Below are 10108 nucleotides of genomic sequence, written 5' to 3' on the forward strand. Positions count from 1 at the left end.
GTCATGGCTGGGCTGCTGTTGAGCATGGTTTTAGCATAAACAACTCTTCTGTTAAAACAAACATGACACCATCAAGTATTATCTCCCGGAGAATTGTAAAAAACCATCTAATTGCCAATGATTTAAAACCGCACACAGTCTAAATCACAGCACCATTGGTCAATGCTTTTTGATCAGCCCATCAAAAATATATAATTGAGTTGGATAACGCTAAAAAAGAGAAATTGAAAACAGAGCGAGAACAAAAAGTGATGCATATTACAGCAAACATTGAAAAATCAAATTAAAATGTCAAGATTGCAAAAAAAAGCTATTTTAATGATGAAAAATGAGGTTACAGAGTGTATAGTATAACTTGCTGAGAAAAAAAGACCTGAGTTATGTTATGAAAGGAATAGATTAAAAAGAAAAAGTATTGAAACTATACAAGAGGTTGAGTTTATAGAAAAGCAAGTTGAAGAACTTGAAAATAGTTTGGTATCTAAACTTACCGTTTGTGGTAAAAAATGGCTCCTAACTACTCTTTGTGTTTAATGAAGATAAAATTAAATACGCTTTATGTCAAAACCATTAAATTTAATTAAGGAAACTAATTAAATTTATAGTTTTTTAAAAAACCACAATTGCGCAAATTGATAGACTTGAATGTTTATTGAAAGTAGGCTGGTTCTAAAAACTTTTAAAATTTAAAATTTAAGATTTAAATAATTTAAAAAAGTTAAACTCTAAGTATCATCTCAGGGGCTATTCTAGACCGTTTTTGGCAGCGTCGACCGTATTTGGGCACTGCCAAATTAAAATTTGAGTCCTTTTTTTGTTTTTTACGGCAAATACTGTTTTTTTTGTGTGCATAAAACACTTATTTTCTGCTAAATTTTGCCTGGATGGGGACGTACCACCGTCCAAATTTTTTTCCTAGAATAGACCCTGCATCTGTAACTTAAAATCCTTCTAAATAGCTTAGTTATTATCTTTTTCAGAGGAATTGATATTTCCTGATCATCCTGATTTCAAGCCAAATCGTTCTCCGAAAGAGGTTTTACAAGCAGGTTCCTTTGGTGGTAGCTACTTCAGAAAAATAAAATCTGGTGTTACTAATAAATTGCACACTGGTGCATGGAAAGAGTTTCCGAAAGATTGGTTTGACGGTTTAGAGCTTAAATTACATATTGCAAATCCAACATATGACAAATCAGTAAATAAATATAAATTAAATGTGATTTATCTCTTGAAAAATGGGAGTCACGTGTTATGTTTTTTATGATATTACTTTATTTACCTTGATCTTTATTGTATACTTATAATTAAATCAATTTGAATATACAGTTGTTTTCATTCAATTAACAGTAAACAATACTTAACAACAGTGTAGAAAGGCAATATTAAAAAAGGTTGTTTTTTTTTTAAAAGAATTTTTTTTTTTTTAAAAGAAAAATAAAGTTAATATGATTTTTTTATACCAAATTATATTACAAACAAGATATATTTAACGCTAAAGTTTTAAATAGCTATCAATTTTAAAAGTGAGTTATACTTAAATGGACATGAAAATTTTGTCATAACAAATAATTGTTTTGTTTTTAAGCACAGTATTTTTAAAAGTTTTTACTTTATTCTCATTCAATGACTGTTATCAGTTCAAAAAATAAGTTTATTGAAAAATAAAGTTAGCTGTAACTTAATTAAAATAACTGTTTTAATATTTCTTGATTTAATAATAAATTCTTTATATTTATTAAATTGAATTTGTTTTAAATAAATTCATATTATAGGTTTAATGCTTTCTGCGGTTCCCAAGGAAACCCTTTGGAGAGGTGATTATCCTCATATATTAGATTAACAAGGGAAAATATTAAAATCTTTTAATTTTGTCCGAAAGAAATATTCAAATTTTAAGACTTTAATTAGGAAGTTTTAAATAAAAACGTTTTTCTTTTCACTTTAATTTTTATAAATAATGTTATCAAAGTTAGAGAATGTTGTATCACATCAAAAAGGAATTTTTTAAGTTGAGCCTAAAACGCCTCATGTATCTTAATACAACTCTATATAATTTATATACAAACTAATTTTCTTGATATTTACAATTATGTCTTTATATTATATACAAATACGTCTATATACATATGCAATTATTTACAAGTAACGCAAATCAATCGTTAGCTTTAAAACAATCATTAAATATAATTACACTTTACACTTCCCTTGGTCATAACGACCATCTTGTCTCAAGGACTAAAACGCTCAGGAACCCTCTTTCCTGTGTGTTTTTTCGTAACACTAGTGTCTTGTTTGTTTTTTCTCAAGGCAGCACAACATATAATTTTTCATCATCTTTTGGATTCTCATTTAAATCATTGTCACCTTTTACTTGTCCAAGATCTTCATTCCAATCGTTGTCAACTCATACTTATCTTAGGTTTCTTACATCTCGACACATTTTATCCACTTCTACCGTTTGCTCCAAGATTATTCCTGTAACTATTCTGATCTTATATTGAGAGTCGCATCGATTATCTGGGAGTTTAACCCATACTTTATCGCCAAGTTTGAATTGATTGGTTATCTTCTTATAGGAATCATGTGCGTTCTTGTTGTTATCAATTCCTATTACTTTAATTTCGTACTGATATAACTTATTTGCAGGTGCAGTGAAAGACTTACAACCATCTTTTGGGCCAACGTTATACCAATAAACTGCCTCCAGTATGCTGCACGGAACTCTCTTCGCCGACAGTTCGGTGATATCGTTCTGCAATTCCATTTCCAGAAGATGCATAAGCGCACCTGAATCGAAGTTTAACGTTCCTTTTATTTACAAAATGCGAAAATAATGTGCTTCAAAATGCAGTATCATTGTCCGTCAGTATTTCATTTGGACCTCCTCGTTCGAGAACTATTGCGTTTAATTCTTGAATAACACATGTGCTGGTTTGATCTTTAAGATATCTCCATATTGCATACCGTGTAGATCCACTGTCGATTAAAGTAAGATGGTGCTGCCCCTCATAATGCGTTATGTCCATGCCAAGTTGTTGCCACGTTCTCTTTACTTCTATTTCCCCTTTCAGCCATTTTATTGGACTTGGATCAATTGATTGACAGGCTATACATTTCTCAACCACTTGTTTTTCTTCCTTGCTCACTGACGGGTCGTTTTTACGAACGAAGTACAATGTTTTCTTCACGCCATAATGTCCTATAGATCTATGAACATGCTCGATTTGTTTTGGAAGATAGCGAAGTACTAATAATGTAAATACTCGTTGTATGTTTAGTAAAGATTTCCTTCCCTCTTGCAATTTTTTTATGTTATACAACAAACTTATTATTATAAAAAACAAGCAAATCACTGCCAGCCTTTGTTTTATGATATATTATTCTAATACATAAATTTCTTTATCTATAATGTTCGTAACGTAATGTTTATGTAAAAGTCCTGTAATTCCGTTTTTTTAATTTTTTGCATATAAATCATTCTTTTTACCTTATGAACCTTTCCTTAACCTATTTTGAAATTTCTTCTTTTTTTAACTTAATCTAAACTCTTGATTTCTTTCCGCACAACGGCAAAAAAAAATTAAAAACAAAAAAATATAAAACTAAAAAACACAAAAAAATATAAAATCAAAAAACACAAAAAATTAAAAAATTAAAAATACAAAAATTATGTAATAAAATTTAAAAAACAAAAAATGTATATATTTACGCAAGATTGTAATACCATATATTGTAAAACCATAAAAACTTAGTTAATGTTATTAAAAAATTGTAAATATTTATTATTTTGTAATAAAAAAAAAAAAAAAAAAAAACTAATAATGCCATTTGCTCCCATTTCAGAGGGTTTATCAACCAATTTTAACAGCATTTATTACATTGGTAGTGTAGTTGAGTATTTTGTGATTTTCTATTAGAATAATTTTTATTATTTTATATTATCATTTACATTTTAGTCTATCGTTTTTTGTCTTTTTTGTTAAAAAATTTTATTTATATTTTATTTTATATACTTATCTTAGTTTTTACATATATATATATATATATATATATATATATATATATATATATATATATATATATATATATATACATATATATATATATATATATATATATATATATATATATATATATATATATATATAAATAAATAAATATATATATAAATATATATATATATATATATAAATATATATATATATATATATATATATATTATTTTATTTTTAATTTTGTTATATTATTTGGTATTGAATTCTTATCATATAGCGGGTAAAAATATACATGTTTTACATAATTAAGGGTACTTCAATTTATCGTCCTATGAAACTTTTATTATTTAATGCATACATTAAATGATAGTTTACTTTCCAGTCTAGATTTTGATTAACTTTTTTATGTAAAATTATGCATTTTCCCTTATTCTTAGCATTTGAAGATTTTACATTTAGGAACATATATCAAATAAGTTTACCAATAACTGAAGGCCATAAACTATTGACGCATATATCTGATTAATGGATTCAGAGATTTAAATATGCTTCCAAAAGGACTGTGAATACTTCTAAAATAATATGAAAAACAAGTGGAACCAACAACATTTTATTTCAGTACAAATTTTTCTCACTTTAAAGTTTTTAGTGACAAAACAAAATTAAAATGATTGTTTTTATTTTCTAAAAGAATAGTATGAGATGTTAGTTGGTCAAGTTTAGTGGAAGCTGGATATTTTAGCCATGTTAGTTTTTGTCCTGTGAATGACCACACCGCTATATCAATTCTAATAAGATTTGCAGTACCAAGAATCTCTACATCTGTAGCCCATATACCATCTGCAGCCATACCACTTTTGGTGAGATAACTTTTCACATAATCACCTAAAAATCCTGATAAGAGACTGGAGCAAGGTTCTGTTGTCATGTGTTTCTCAACCAGATCGCAAACACATACATGTTGACATTCAGAACCTGACAAGAAAAACTAAATTGCTCGAAAAAAAACAATTTCCATCAGCTTTGCATGCATACATTTTCAAAGTTACATCATTTCCTTTTCCATTAATAAGATCTGGCATAACAAGTATTTTGAGAGCAAGTTTTTCAGCAATTTTCTGGCGAATATCTTTGGAGGGATGTTTTATTAGGTTGAGGTGGGGTTGAAATTCATCTTTATCACCAGATTCTGAAGATAATTCAGACATTCTTGAATTACTTTCCTTTTCAATAAATGGTTTAAAATGATGTAGAGAGTATTTTTTTTGCAATGTGTTATTCCCTTTACTGTTACTTAACAAGCATGTAGAATTTGATAAAATATCAAGAATCTCATATGGACCCAGCCATCAGAAAGTTATTTTTGCACCTTTCCTATCATCTCTTAAGATTTCTTAAAAGTACTTTCTGACCAACACAATACTTTGATGCTGTTGCATGCTTTCTGTCATAGTCAATTTTTTGCTTCTTTTGTGAACAAACAATGTTGTTCATGGCTTTTTCTTTGTTCCCTCTTTTCATTTCTGAAGCTTTTTTTAAAACCTCTTTATCATATACAGGGTTATATTCATCATCATTGAGTCTATCTATGTATTTTACATCGATTGGAAAGCAGGGCTGTCGGTTATACATAAGGAAAAGTGGTGAGTACCCCATTGAATCATGCACTTTAACACGTAGAGCAAAAAGGTTTCCATCTAAAACTAACACCCAATTTTGAATGTTTTCATTTAAGACCTTAATGATTGCTTTCTTAATTGTTTGGTTCTGTCTCTCTACGGCCATTAGCTTATGGATGGTAAGCCGAGGTAACATGCTGCTGATTACCTGTCATGTAATGTAATGCAATGGATACAGAGTTTACTATCTCCCGACCTTGGTCATTGATTTGTATTTTAAAACAACCATGTTTTCATATAACCTTATAGAGAAAGGATGCTACTGATACTGCTGTTTTATTGCTTAGAGCCTTAGAGGTTCAGCTTCAGTCCATTTTAAAAAATAATCAATAAGAACAATCACAAATTTGAATCCATTTGATTCAGGTAATTGAATTAAATCCACATCCAGCTTCATTACTTGTTGTTCCACTTTAACAGGTTTTAAAGCAGGAGAGGCTTTAGGATTTCTGTTGGAGGTTTTCTGACATCGCTCACATTGATTTATATGCTTTGTGATGCTCCCCCACTATTGAATGCCAAAAAAAATCTTGAAGCTTTCTAACAGCATTAATGCCAAGGTGACTGGCTGATGCAGCAGCTTTCTCTGAAGTTCCTAGACCTTCATGAGCTTCTTTAACTATGTTTAGTTGCTTTTCTCGATCAATTACCACAATCACCTACGAGAAACAAAAGTTTGTTTGTAGACATTTAAATAAAAATAACAATGAAAAAAATGTTTTAAATGTTAAAAAATTTTTTTGAAATTTTTAATTAGTTAAAAAGTTTTTCTCACCATGCCAATATTTTTTTGCAATACATCAATTTGTTGTCTATAATTGTTGTCTAAGTTTTTACATTGCCTTTTAAAGTTTGCCTTTTTTCCTCTCTCGTTTACATCTTCAGGGAACTTTTTGTCATTCAAATATTTCCTGATAATATGAAAGTTAATATTTTTGTACATCTTGAAAACGCCAAAAAAATAAATGCCAAAACTGTATATTAAAAAAGTCAGTAAAATAATAACGATAACAGTAAGATTTAAACGGTAGTAAATTAAAAACGCTACATCGGTAATATTAAACGCGATTCTGAGGAGAAGTTTATTACCACCACTACATATATTATGATTACACAAAAGCAATAATTTTTTTTCTTTATCTTATACCTCCTATCATTTTATATTTATTTAACTTTTGTATTTACTGTAGATTTATGGTTGTGTATTTGTTTTGTTTTTATACATTTCTATTACATGCGCGGTGTCTAAATTATCATTTTTTACTACATGCTTTATTATAGTGTTTTTGTTTTGTTCTGAATATCTGATCAATATTAGGGTGTTTCATATTTTATCAATGTTTGAAATTAAACTCGTAAATCGATTTATAAATTGACCATTTATATGAAAATAAGTTGGAGCAAAAAATATATATATATATATATAATTTTTAGGGTCCCCGTCAGTTCGATTTTGGGCAAAAATGTTGGGTGTTTTAAACGTCTGGCGGTAACCTTAAGATTTATCCTATAAAATTTTTTATTCTTTAAAATAATATATGATGGATTAAATATTAATTACATACAAGTAGCATGTTGAAAAAATTAAGAAATTATTCTACAGAATCTTCTGAAATTGGTGAAAAATCCAAAATTTTCTACAAAAAACCTATTTTATAACTCGGTGGCGTATTTTATAACTCGGAGGCGTATCTTAACTTTTTTAACATAACTATTCAAAAGAATAAAAAATTTTATAATAGATTTTAAGGCCAGGTATTTAAAAAAATTTATAAATCGATTCGCGAGTTCAATTTAAAAAATTGATGAAATAAGAAACACCCTAATATATATATTTTCCTTATTTTACTTGGGCTTGATAGCTCGGTCTAGTCCTTTGATGCACATATTTTTGCATTTTTTTATTTTTCTCTAGTTATTTTTTGAAGTAATAATAATATATAAATAATTATTATAATTATTACTCTAATTTTTATAATTATTAATTATTAATAACAATAATAATAAAGACAATTTCAAGCAAAAGTTGGTATAACTGCGTCAAAGTATATTTTAACATCACTGTCTCATAAAATTGGCTGAATACCTCAAGTATATTACAAAATAAGGTTTTTTTGTACTTAATTTGTTGTAATTCAGTCAATACAAATGAAATTTGTATTGACTGAATTACTAAATTCTTAGCCTAATTTTTTTTCAAAAGTTGATTTTCAGGCCGCCTTAAACTATACATACGCACGCACACACTCACGTGTGTGCGTGCGTATTTGTGTATTAAGTATTATAAAGTATTTGTATATATTAAATATTTGATATGTGCATAGTAATAGTTGTTTTTATTTATGCTAGCTTGGATAAAACATCAAGATCCTTTTGGATGATTTCAATGGTGTTGTAGATTTTATCTTGGTCGACGAACAGAGGATGATATACAGCAAATTGGTCGTTGGAAAAATTTTCTAGGAAGATTTAAAACTAACCTTGTAAATAAAATAAATCGCGCAAATACAAAGTATAACGATTATACTATCTCACCAGTAATCAGACAAGCGTTGTTGCATTGGGGCTATGAAGTAACTCTAAAAGATGTTTAAAATGTTATAAAAGTCATAAAAGTTATAAAATCTGATTCAACAACTTCTAATTTTAGTCATTTTTCACTTTGAGTTATATTCTTCTTTTTGTTCACAAATTTATGGGTAAAACAAATTTAAAAAAAAAAGTTTCTTTATACTGTTTTCTGAGTTTTTTATCTATAAGTTGTTGTGCCTATATTATTTACCTATATATTTATTATGTCTTGGTTTGCCCTAAGCATTCTTGAAATATTTTTTAGTCAAAATATAAAACAATGACAAATACGATAACATTTTACTAAAATGCTTTTTTGTCCTTTTTTTACATATTGTTTAGTGTTTTGGGCTGTTCAAATAATATGTTCCTAATTATCATTATGACAGTCTTAAGGGGAGGGGGTAGTATTGGAAAGTTAAACCTCATCGCACAGTGGGCCAGAATGCACTTTTACTGGACAAAATTCATAACTAATTTAATATTAGAGCTATATTCACTAAAATTAGTATGAGTACTAATATGATGTCTGCGCTTTTTATGAAGGTAATATTTTTTTATTTCGTTGCTATGGATACCTTTATTTTGCTTAGCAACAACCTACTTTTGTTATCTGCAAATATTTTATAAGTGCTATATTCACTAAATTTGGCATGAGTACCAATATGAGATCACACTTCTTACAAAAGTGATAATTTTTTAAATTTAGTTGTTATGGATACTTATATTGCTTAGTTACCGGATACTTTCCTTAGTTACAAAGTGGTAAATTGATATTTGAATATCTTATCGGATTTTTGACCCACCTATATTGAATAAAAATTGAGTATTTAGGTAAATAATGTTTTAGGAATAATAAAAGCAAAAAATAGTGCAAAAAAACGTTATCAATTTTAAATTACATCAAAAAATTATAAAACAACAATATCGTTTGAAGATTGTTTAAGTAATTGTAAAACATCTGAAGGAAATGCTTTATGATTTGTTTGGTGTGATGTTGATTTGATGAAATAACAGGATCACTGGAAACTAGGAGTCTATTGATAAGATCAGTATTTGTTGCTTTTCTGGATGTTTTTCGGCTAAAATTTTCGCGATAAGATTTAAAGTCTTTATTTCTAGCCTCTTGAGCTTCCTCTGACATAAGTCCGATGGGTAATGTAAGGCTTTTAATTATGTCATGTCCATGTATCAATACTTTGTGAACTGATTGAGCCATGTAATACCATGGATAAAGGGACACATATAGTCTAAAAGTGTCAAAACAATAATCCTTGAACTTTAAGCAGTCTATTTCATATCCTGAAGAGAGCGTTACCAAGATAATGTAAAATCTGAATATAAGGTTTTGGTCAATACCCAGAATTTCAGCTGTTTGTTCATATGCTGCAAAAGCACGTCTTGAGGTATTGCCATCATTACTTGTTCCAGAACCACCACTTTTAGGGAAATCAACAACAAGTCCCATTTTGTTCATAAAATCAGTCTGAATCTTTTGTTTAGCTACAGATGCCTTTTCTTTGTGTTCTTTAGATCTTGCTTGCCACTTGCTTGTTTCTTTTTTATATGCAATGTGCAATAACATCTCAAAAAATCGAATCCATGCATGAAGACTGGAAAGACCATATTTGAACTCTCTGTTAGTATAATCTATATTAAGGATATCAAGACTATTCATATTTTTTGGAGAGACATCACACACTGAACAGCATTGGTATGAGTTATTTTTTTCAGATAATATTGTTTGAACCTTCCCATCAATCATTGTAAGTTCAATAATACAATTCACTTCAATAGAAGATCCGCAAACCTCTAATAAAATCATACCCAAGCTTTCTATCTCACTTTTAATGTACTGATCTT

At 28.4% G+C, this 10108-nt stretch overlaps 1 long non-coding RNA gene across 1 annotated transcript; it reads left to right on the plus strand.

Annotated features, from left to right (window-relative positions):
* Nucleotides 1-3813: 3813 nt before the first annotated feature.
* Nucleotides 3814-8318, plus strand: LOC136075238 (uncharacterized). Its single transcript, XR_010635761.1, has 2 exons — nt 3814-3882; nt 8024-8318. It is a non-coding gene; the product is annotated as an uncharacterized LOC136075238 (long non-coding RNA).
* The last annotated feature ends 1790 nt before the right edge of the window (nt 8319-10108 follow it).

The sequence above is a fragment of the Hydra vulgaris genome, chromosome 01, assembly GCF_038396675.1.
Source record: "Hydra vulgaris chromosome 01, alternate assembly HydraT2T_AEP".
Lineage (NCBI taxonomy): Eukaryota > Metazoa > Cnidaria > Hydrozoa > Anthoathecata > Hydridae > Hydra > Hydra vulgaris.